The following is an 11,716-nucleotide window of genomic DNA, read 5'->3' as shown; positions in this document are numbered from 1 at the left end:
AGCCACGGCACGTCGGCCATGACGGGCGCATCAAAAAACTGCCGCTTCTACAGGATGGCGCGGCTGGCGTGCCCGATGCCGCGGCGCGCATGCGCACAAGACGCCCTCGAGGGCTGGTACATATTTGGGGTGCATTTTCGAGCAGACGATAGGGCACCTACAGGGACCTGGCTGCAGCCTATCAAGGCACTAATTACTATTGTGATGAAGGCAATGACGCGATGTGTTTACTGCGAATGTTCAAATGGCACAAAGCATTTACAGGCAGCCGTGGAGACGTCCAGCTCAGCAACGGCCTGAGCCCGCGTCGACGACGGCTACAGACGGAACGATGATTGTGTACGTGCGTGTTTTACTGAAAACTAATCAAAATTTAAGTGTATGTACGATTACAGAGGAGTTAGAGATTACACAGTAATGAGGATCATATTCTCGGCTGGCTGCAGCTCCTGTAGAATTCCATAAATTTCGCGAATTCCCTGGTTGTTGAGCCGCTGACGTTCCGTGAGGCCAAATCGAGTACGGCCTTCGATTCCGGCGTGTACCGGTCACAACTCTATGCGAAGCCGCTTCCGCAGTTTTTGGTATTCTTCCAATGAATGTACTGCAGATAAGTGAAACAACACCATCGTTACACCTTCTAGAGCAATGCATTAGAACGAGCATGGTACACACACCGCAGCGAAGAACTCACAGCTGTGCCCAGCCGCACTACTGACAGTTTGCATCCCAGGCATTTTTCTTTCCTTTGAACGTCTGTGTATAGTCAATCCGCTTGGTATCATTAACGCAGGGCTGCCCTCGAATTCCTTCTAGCAGCTTTTCCGCAACAGTGTCTGAAATGCGCGCGTGGTTATAGCGCAGTCTCTGTCTACATGCAAGCCGCCATCTTCACTGCGCGTGAGGAATGCTGGGATGGATGGCCGACGCGGCTGAGGCGGTCGGCGAGAAATAGGCGAGATTCTGTTTGCGCGTCAGCGACGTTGGGCCGCGTCGGCTCGCGCTCGCTATGTCCATCACGCCGTGACGTTGGACTATAGACCTCGGTTTTTCGCCGACGTAACGTCGCGGAGGGCGACGTGCGCGCGCGCGTTACGTCGGACTATATTGGGGCCTTAAGTGAGTGCCCACATCCATGCACTCTGAATGTTGATAGCTATGCACAAATTTTGCCACACACACACGGGTACAAAAATCTTCACAGTGTGCACGCCTTCGCGCCGTGAACACGTTGCACGTTCTCCCACCGTGCACACATCGCACATCCTCGCTCGCACATTCTCACTCGCACATTCTCGCTCGCACATTCTCGCTCCCACATTCTCGCTCGCACATCCTCGAATCGCACATTCTCGAATCGCACATCCTCGCAAGCACAAACTCGCGCTGTGCGGGTCGATAACCACGCACAGATAATCACGCAGAGCCTCGCACAATATTTTCAGTAGGGTGCGGCACCCAGCAGGTGTGTTCGGGCTGTGAACTTAACAGCATTTCTTTTATTGTCAACGAGCTATACACCTGCACCGGTATGATTGACCAGCAGAGCTGCACTCTGGTGGTTTCAGCAGAGTGGCACTGCAGGCTGTGCGCCAGCACGAAAGATATTTCCATGTATTCCACAAATTGGACGAAGTGCAAGGCTGACCATGCTGACATAAATGCTCAGGATGGTAAGCTTCAGATGGCACTGCACTATCCGCAAAATGCAGCGCACGTCCTTTCCTACAACGCGCTCCATACCCAGTCACAGCGCCTATGGTGAAATCAAATGCAATGAAATGGATGGTAAAGTACTTCCTCCAAGGTGCCCTCAATCCCCTGCAATGAGACAGCATGTGTCGTTCACGGCGATTTTGTAGCATGAACAGCAGCAAACCACTTCACACACTACTGTCATTGCATGCAATATTAATGGTTACATAAATTGCATGCACTGACAATGGTGTTCTCTGCTTATTCTTACTATCTTTAGCAAAACATCGGCAGTGTTGCAGAAGCAAGTAAGTAACGTTTAAACTCGGCAACGTTCCAATGCGTATTAGAAAAACCAGCAATCGATACGGATGTCGCGACCTCGAATTCTATCTACCCGCCTTTTGCTGTGAGCATACACAAAGCGACCGAATGACTGATGAGTGTTTCTGCAGCACCGATGCTTTTCGTTAATATGCCTTGGTACCCCAGCCAGCGCGAGTTGTTGCGCCGCCACTGGCCAGCAGCGATTGATAATAATTAAAGTACGAAGTTGAAACAATTTGAACTGTTGCAGCAGTACAGCGCGGCACACATAGCTGCGCCTAAAATTGGCCACTGGGCTCATATTAGTAACTTTCTCGATATTGTGCGCACGTCCTCGGCGGCGCCCAACATATCCCCTGAAGCATGGCTAGGACATCCGGACGTTTGTCTACGATTCCGCACAAAGGAGTTTAAATAAATATGCACTCTTCCAACTAACTCACGGGAGTCTGCCCTCTCGATTGCGGCATAAGGGACGCAAACTGTTTCTGATGATGCTTTCATTTAAAATAAAAGTACGTAGTGGAAAAACGAGCAGTAGGCGCTCTGAAAGCATTGTTTGTTGCAAGAATTTTAGGAAGCTTCCGACATGCACTATAGTGTCCATTCCTGCACAAATTTATGTCGTAATTAAACGCAAAGACTCTCAATTCTCAAATCTCTAGCAACGTTTTTGTGACTGCTTCTCAACTTGAGAGGCTCCCCGAGCATTGCTAGCATGCTGTTTGCTCTGCGCGCATCGTTGCTGGCACACCGACGCCAAATAAGCCCCATCCTCTAGCCGAGGCAACTGACGCACGACCATGCGCGCGACGAAGAACATAGAGGAGGTCCTGCGGCGAACATGCGTGACACCATATGCATTTTGGAGCGCATTTCTGTTTCCACGGCAACCAGCGGCAACTGAGGATGACAGAACTGACACAATGTGGCGCTTTGGTGATGGCGACGTTGATGATGGTATCTGCTCTCATCTGGGCTGGAAACGGAATGTCGCGGTAGAGCGGGGCACGCGAGACACTACCTTAGTTCTGACACGGTCGGTCTCGAGGGAGATCGCGCACTTTTTCTTACTGCCTTCTCAATCACGCCTGGAGCAATGGGACAGTTTCTCCTTGAGTTACACTCTCCACGGCCGCTAGGGGCGCGACCTGATCTCCGTTCGCTCCGCGCCTGCTGTAGCGGCGACGGGCGGGTATCGCTTGGTTTCGCGCTGTTATCCGCTGGTTTCGTAGTGCGCACCGCACCGAAACGAAAGAAAATAAAACACGAACTTAAGCTGCACATCACCAGTGTATTCTACATGTGAAGTAGGTCTCTATACCAAAATGTGCCGGTTATTACCATGGAAAAGATTAATCATTCTTCTTCTCATAAAGTATGGCGAGTATAATACAGATACCTCTGCCATAAATGCAGAAGACTGTGGATTCATTCATTCTTTGCAAATGATCATAATGGACTGAGAAGTACTATAATGGAGCTCATTAATGACAGGTTTACATGTAGCATGTCCATAGCGTTTAACGTCCCATATTAATTTAGACTATGAGGAGCGGCGTGTGGAGGTTCTGGAAATTTCGACAATCTAGTTTTGTTGAACTAATATGCACTGATTGCGCAGTTAACAACCAGGGTTTTGACAGTACCGCTTCCATCGAGACCCAGCCGCCGCCGCCGAGATTGAACCCGAGAGAAATGAACACTTACACTTTTCAAGCTCGCGCTCCTAGATATCTGAACATAATGCATATGCAAATTAAAGACTGGCTAAAATTGCGACTGCCTAATGCACTGCCAGTATATCCGATGGCTCATGCGACCATCATTCAGTCGCAGGGAGGAGAGCACCAGGGCGGGTAATTTATCTGCATTTTATACCTCAATGATCGCAAAAATTAGACGCTGATTACGTGGTCTTTGTGTGAACCATAATGATTGAAATGTGAAGGGTAGCAAGTTGCAATTTATGCTGATGAGGCGGGGAGCGAGTGCACACATTCCGTGCACGTGATACGTGGTAGCACATGCGGTGTGATTAGGAGGTGGCGAGCCCACCGATCTGTGACAGGAGGCAGAAACAAACCTCATTGCAAAGGCAGTAAGAAAAAGCGCGCTCTTTCTCGACACCAGCCGTGGTTCTGTTCCTGTTCCATAGCAGTGCAGGGGCACGTCAACAGCGTCTTCACCACAGTTTCCAGGAGGGAGTGCGGTTCACGCCATCTGCCGCCAACTATCAAGAACAAGCGCCGCAACGAGCGCGCACCATCGCCGCCGAGTGGAGCTACTAACCTTGAATCCGGCATGGATGGATGGAGTTCAATGGTGGGGTTCTGTCAAATAAACAATGCAGTAGAACCAGCTGCTTTCGCCTTATTGCTCTTAAGGGTACCTAGGTACCTAAAGAATGTTTGGGTCCCCGATACTGCAAAAATAAACCAAGCCAGAAAAAAGGTAATCTAACTTATCTTTCCTACTCAATATGGTAAGGCAAACGGGTCGGCACCAGCTAGAAAATCGAAAAGGGTACAAAGGGAAACAACTAAGTTTCATTTCAGGATAAAGTGATGAAAAGTGTGTTAGTCTGCACTTCTTCGAGCAATATTCTTGCGACGCCTCTGCGCTGTTTCAGTTTGGCCACATGGGTCTCTCAGTGACAAAGAAATGTCCCTCACCTTTTGAAAATCCTTCACAACTGTGCTTCAAAAGCGCTCATTCTCTAGCCCGCAAACTATCGTTACTGCCGCGAAGCTTTGATTTGTCTTCACGCTAAGTACCGCAGAGAGCGGCCTTCTTTGTAGCGCAAGATACGCCGATGTTTATCTCCAATGACAACAGCCACGTACGCGCGACTGTTTCCAGGTTTTTCCGGATTATTTTAGATGCATTTGGCGGGTACAAATTAATGTCTTTGTAGCTTTAAACTGAATGCTGCCTTTGGTCGCGGGCATTTGTATTCCAACGAGCGACGAACACGCTTGCTGCTTTCGCCGCCACTGAGTTGCTTAGTTCTTTTGCGGGTGTAAGTCAGCCGAGTAAAAGGCTTATTTCTGAGTAAAGCCATTCTTCACTCTTGTTGCTGTCGGCATTGTCACTACTACACGCCACTTCAGGCACGAAATTCGGCATAAGGAGACATCACGTTTAACCCTGCTATAAAATGCGGCGCGACGTTTCACAAGAATCAATAGCTGATGCAAGCGGTTTGCGTCTATGGCCAATGCGCTTTGGAAAGTAAAAGTGATTTCTCTTCCCAGGCAAGGTAGACTTAGAAGTGGGTGGAATAAAATTAGGAGGGCAGATCAGATTACGAAGTTCACGAGTTCAAGTGGATGCAGCTAGTGCAGGATCGTCCTGGTTAATTTAGGCTTATTGGAGAGGTATTTTGCCCTATAGTGGGTATATTCCGGCTTATGATGAATCCGATAATAATGATGACGATGATTTCTCTTCATCAAACTTGTTTTCAAGCACACACATGCAGACGAGCACATGAAGCTTTTTTTCTACAAAAGACAAAATAACCAGTCCTGTCTGAGGACTTAAAAATAAGTTCGCAGACGTTTTTTATCATGCAATACTCTATTCTGCATTATTCATAGATTTAGCATTATTAAGTTTCGTTTATTGCAGTATTTTACTGCGACAATTCACATGCGACTATAACTGATGAACCCAGCAAATATTAGCAAGTTTGAACATCAAAACATTATGCCGAACTCAAGGCTAACATATATGAACGAGCAATAGCATCCTCGCACGCATTTTAGTATCTGTAAAGCCTCCTTACGATGAGCATTTTCATGTTAGTGTTATGTATGCAAAACTACTACCGAAAAAGAGTTATTCTATATGTATTGAGAGTTTGGCTGACCGAGTGCGCCTTATGTATCAGAAGCATTCTTGATTTTGCATTTATACCTACGCAAATGCTCGGGGCTTGAAATATAAAGTTTTTGAATCATTCGTTTTGGTTTTATTTTTGCAATGAACTCTGTATGTATGACTGACTGATTTCAATGTTTTCTGCATGTTGCATAGGTATCTCGTGATGAATTTCATATAGTTTAACTTATCCCTTATATAAACCCAAAAAACGTATTCCTATGTGTATCGCAGTGTCAAGGCCCAGTCAGGATTACCGCCTACTCTCTGCCTTATACATTGTTTTGGCAAAAATAAACACCTCAATTATGAAACCGAATATTCGGCGTACTCAGAGAGCTCAATGATTTTCGAGTTTAGGTATTGTCTGCGCACTCTACGTCATGCTGAAAAAGGCGGTCTTCACTCCCGAGGTCCCTCTGAGCTCCCAGCAACTTCTCATATGGCTATAAGTACAGACCTGATACACGTTTCTGGACCATTAACTCCATGCAGAGCGCGCGGAATGCCATATCGACCTAACATAAACCAGACAGCTGCGCATCACGTTCTGACGTTCATGGCACGTGGCCTTACAGAGAGATTGTCTCGTACACTAAGGAGTAATACTATATGCGCATCTAGGGCACACGTGGTGGCATAACAACAGGCATAATAAAGCATCCGGCGTGAAACCATCGCACGTATAATGTCAAGAGGGCAAACACAGCAGGAACGGGAGGAGAAGGTAACAACATGGTGTTAAAAATCACGCTGACTGATGCCTAGTCAGTGTAGTCCTTACCACTCATAAGTAAGAATATATACTCATTTCCAGTCAGTTGCAGCCATCACGTCATTGTTTGACATATACTGGTCGTTCCGTAGTCATGCCGAGTCATGCCTGGTCAGTGTAGTTATTACCACTTATAGCTAAGCATGTTTACTCATTTCCAGTCAATTGAGGTCATTACAGGTAATGATGCCAGTCAGTTGCAGCCATCACGTCATTGTTTGACATATACTGGTCGTTCCGTAGTCATGCCGAGTCATGCCTGGTCAGTGTAGTTATTACCACTTATAGCTAAGCACGTTTACTCATTTCCGGTCAATTTAGGTCATTACAGGTAATGAGTTGACATACTGGGGGCGCTGCGAGCTGCCAAGTGCGGGCGTGCGTCGCGTCGGCTCTGAGAAAATTCATGGTTTCAATCGGCCACATTGTCTGCAGCGTCTGAAAGTTAGCTTTACAAGATTTGTGAAATCATCTAGTACTCGTGGATCCCAATCCTAACAGGGTGAGCCAATTTTACACACTTTGCCAGGCTTTTCTTGTCCATCACATGCGACGACCGAGCTAGGCCTTTTAGGCCTAGCCAAGAAAGAGTCTGGCCAGGTGTAAGCCAACTCATCGACGCTAATGGCGACTGCAAGGGGCTACGACGCGGAATCCATGCAAGTTGTGGAAATCCAGTATGCGAACCAAAAACATGCCGTTTTTGACGATTTCACCGAATACAACATCAAGAAGAAGTTGGAGAAAAAGATAGAAGCCACGAACCGTGAGTTGCTGCGCCGTTTCGGCGGGAACGCTGGCAGTTGTCCTGCCGCGTCCGTGCAGCAGCAACCGGCGTCGGCACCTCGCCAGCAATGGAAGCCAGCGGTCGTTCCAAAGTTTGGGAGATAAGGCTCCGTGAATACACTCAAGCCTAGGGACACGCTCAATTTATAAGACTACAAAGGAAGCAACAAAATCGGAGAAGCCGTCTACGCAGCAATAGGGATCCCTCAAGCTGCGAAGAAGCTATCCATCTGGCCTGCTTGGGATCAAAACATCGTTATAATAGACATCAAGAATCATCTTTACATAAGGCAAGTGCTCACTATAGAAAGCTTGACCATTGTCGGCAAGAAATGTGCGGTTCAAACTCATCCCGAACCATCCGAAGACTCTTTCCGTGGGGTTATCCAGGTGGACCCCCGTGTTACAGCAAAGATATTTTCGAAGCCATCCACTCGCCCGAGGTCAATGTTGTCGTCATGCGCAAACTAGGCGAGTCCAACGCAGCAGTGCTTACGTTCGAGGGACGCACAGTGCCTTTCCACGTGTTCTGCAGGGCGAAGCCATTGCGGTGCGTCTCTACCGGAAGACTACCCCGGCCTGCACCCGATGCGGCGTCGTGGGACACAGGGAAGACGTTTGCCCGAATCCTGAAACAAACCGCTGCCATGCCTGCGGCAAGACCAGCCCAAAATATGGACATGAATGCAAACCTCAGTGCCTAATCTGCAGATTCCCACCTCACTGGCTCCAATTAGTGCGTCAGAAAATACAGATATCTTAACCGCAACGCTACCGGCGGTGCTGCTAGAGGAGGGCGCAAGTTCAACGGAGACAACAGCGGCAATCAACTCAAGAATACTGCCTCCCCTACCGGATGAAAGGACGAGAAGGCAAGCGTCCAGCAGCCATGAACAGAAACAGCCAGGGGACGCCGGCTGCTGCTGCCGCCAATGCCACCGCCAATGACAAGGTGCGCTGAACTAAAGTCGCTATTTCCCCCCTCCCTCGTTGCCTGATCAAATACTTAGGGCCGAAAATTTGAGATTAATACAAGAATTGCAAAACTTAAATGAAGCGCTGAACACCATGAGCAGCCAGTGTAACAAACCTATAGCGACTGTTGCCCCTTCTTAGGAAGAGGAGATGAAAGAGGAACGTTCGAACATTTCCACCTCGCCAGCGCAAAATAAGGCGAACGACAAAAAATTTGGTTTTCTAACTCAGCAGGAGGATAGAGAAATCATTAGAGAGGAAAATAAGGAACTAGAAGCGCGACTGGGGCAGAAATGTGAAGATAGGTTGGCTCAAATTGAGCAAATCTTAGAACAGAAGATCGAAGCACGAATAATTCAGATCGAACAAAATCTGTAACAAAAGATCGAGCGTAAATTGAAAGAGAAATTTGAGGAAATGAAAGTAAATGCAGAACAATACATTCAGGAGGCCGTCACAAAGAGCATTCAAGCTTCGGTTGAACCGATTTTCTACAAGCTCCAGTCGTGTGAAATCAAAATTGACGGGAGGTTGCAGGAAATGGTGGAAGGTCCTCGAGCAAAAATGGTCAGAATATCCGGGAAAAAGAGCAGCAAACGCATAATAGAGGAACCTCAAGATGGGGACGGCCACAAAGCACCGTCCACATAGTACTCATTCAACATGGCTAAACGCGACAAACAAAAAGTACAAATCATGCAATACAATTGCACGGGATTTAAGAGAAAAAGATAAACGCTACAACAATACATAGAAGCATTAGACATACCACAAGGAATAATTGTTTTGCAAGATGTAGGTACAGAAGCCAAACTCAGGTCATACCGTACCAACGAAACGAATTCCTCCACCTGCATTCTCGTGCACAAAGGGTGCACCGTCGTGACAATAGATTTGGAGTTAAGAGAAGAAATTGATCATACATTTATTCAACTCCTACCAAACAAACGGTCCAGCAAAAAAGTGCGTTTATTCTAAACATTTATTGCAGGCCGCAACAACGCCAAGCCACTTTTGACAAAATCTTCCTCAAGGCGATGCGTATAGCTGATGGTGGTTGGGGACTTTAACGCGCACAGCTACCAATGAGGATATCATAAGGAGGACGCAAAAGGCAGGAAATCAGCCGCGGCCATAGCCGACGCGGCACTAATTACCCTCATGAACCCGCTGTTATATACTAAAATAGGAAATAGCGTCTGCCAAGACACGTGCTCGGACCTTTCGCTTGTCCGGAACGCTAAAAATTACGAATGACACAATACAGAAGAAACTCTCGGGAGCGATCATGCACTGCATCCTAAAAATTGAATTAGATTCAAACAAAAATCACAAAAAGAGGGGAGCAGCTTCCGTCATCTATTGGACAAAGTTCAGGGATGTGGAAACCCCGGCAATCGGTGCCGACGCATCGAAATTACAGGATTGGGCCAAATCGTTAATTCAAACCAAGAACCGTTTCCCGCGCAAACACCACACCACTCAAGACACCCCGGCAGTATACAACCACCTCCTACACTTGTGGGAAGCCAGGAGAACTCTTACTAAGAGATGGAAAAAAAATAGAAACACAACCATAAGCTTAAAATTAAAATTGCCCAGATAACCAAGGAGGCGGAAACATACGCGTGGTCTCTAGCAAAAACCACCTGGACACGAAATGTACATGGAGCTTTCTCAGGTGCCTCATTGCACCTAATAAATAAAAAGGCGAGCAGAGCAGAAACTTGAAAAGGGCACTTAATGATTTCAAAGGCTCGGACGAACAGCTCGCCGACAAACTAAAAGAGATACTTATGTTCGACCATAGACGAAGATGAAGAATTTAGCGCATACACTGGCGATAAGAACCCATCCAAAATTAGAAGTAGAATTCACCGTCGCGGAAATTAAAACCGCATTAATGAGTATGAGGCGAGGAACGACACCAGGAGACGACCAGACACCGGTCGGCCTTCTGGCCAACCTCAGTGATCAAACTCTACAAGATTTTACGACCTACATTAATGATTGCTGGGGCTCGGGAGTGCTACCGAATGAATGGAAAACATCCATAGTGATGTTCATCCCCAAGCCCGGCAAAAAGATAAACACAGACAATTTAAGACCAATCTATACTCACGTCCTGCGCCGGTAAGCTCATGGAGATGGTAGTGAGGCATAGGCTGTCCGAATACTTGGAACAGCACGAGCTGCTGCCGCCATCTATATTCGGCTTCCGACCACAATTATCAGCGCAGGATGTACTGCTCAAAATCAATAGGAAAGTCATTGATCACCCTTTCGGGAGTTCAGAAGACAGGGCTATATTTGCCCTGGGTCTGAGGAGGCCTTTGACAACGTTAAACACAGTAGAATTCTGAAAAATTTAAACGCTACTAGTTGCGGCGACAAAACATTTAGCTACATAAAAACCTTCTTAGAAAATCGGAAATCTTATATCAGATTGGGCAATGAAAAATTCGGACCCATCGATATTGGAAACCGAGGAACGCCTTAAGAAGCTGTTCTCTCTTCGCTGCTCTTTAACGTTGCCCTCATAGGCCTCCCAGACAGGCTCAACGCCGTCAATGGCGTACGCCACGCCATCTATTACCATCTGGTCGTCCGGGGCAACTTAGGGCAGATGGAAGAGGCGCTCCAAGAGGCCGCCTCGTTAGTAGAAAACTACGCTCGGGAATATGGTCTAGAGTGCGCTCCGAAGAAATCAGAACTTTTGCACATTGCAGAGCATAAAGACTCAGAACAATACATACGCATTCAGGTAAACGGCATTCCGATACCAGAGGTGAACACACTTCGGGTATTGGGATTACAAATTGATAACCGGGGTAACAATGCCACAGCCTTGAAAAAATTAAAGTCCACCTGTGAACAAACTAGTAGGATGATTGCCAGGATATCCGGAAAGTACGGTGGACCTCTTGAAAAAGAAAACGTTCGCCTGGTTCAGACGTTTGTCGTTAGTCGTTAGTCGTGCGGTGTACGTGGCGCCCTACCTAAAGCTGAGGAAGAGCGACCGTCGCATGCTCGACGCGATGATTCGGGCGGCAATGACAAAGGGCTCTAGGGCTCCCGGCTAAAGCGTCTGCGGAGCGCCTGCTCCAGTTTGGGATCCATAATACTATAGAGGAGCTGATTGAGGCCCACAGAAAAAGCCAAATTGCTAAGCTGTCGGTGACGAGCACCGGCAGGCAAGTCTTGCGAGACCTCAACTAGGGCTTCTCCCCACCACAGAAAACAGAGTGGACATCCCGGAAGTGTGGAAAAATA

The sequence above is a fragment of the Amblyomma maculatum genome, chromosome 3, assembly GCF_055883805.1.
Source record: "Amblyomma maculatum isolate TAMU_Amacu chromosome 3, ASM5588380v1, whole genome shotgun sequence".
NCBI classification, from domain to species: Eukaryota; Metazoa; Arthropoda; class Arachnida; order Ixodida; family Ixodidae; genus Amblyomma; species Amblyomma maculatum.
Note: the sequence above shows the minus strand (reverse complement) of the source record.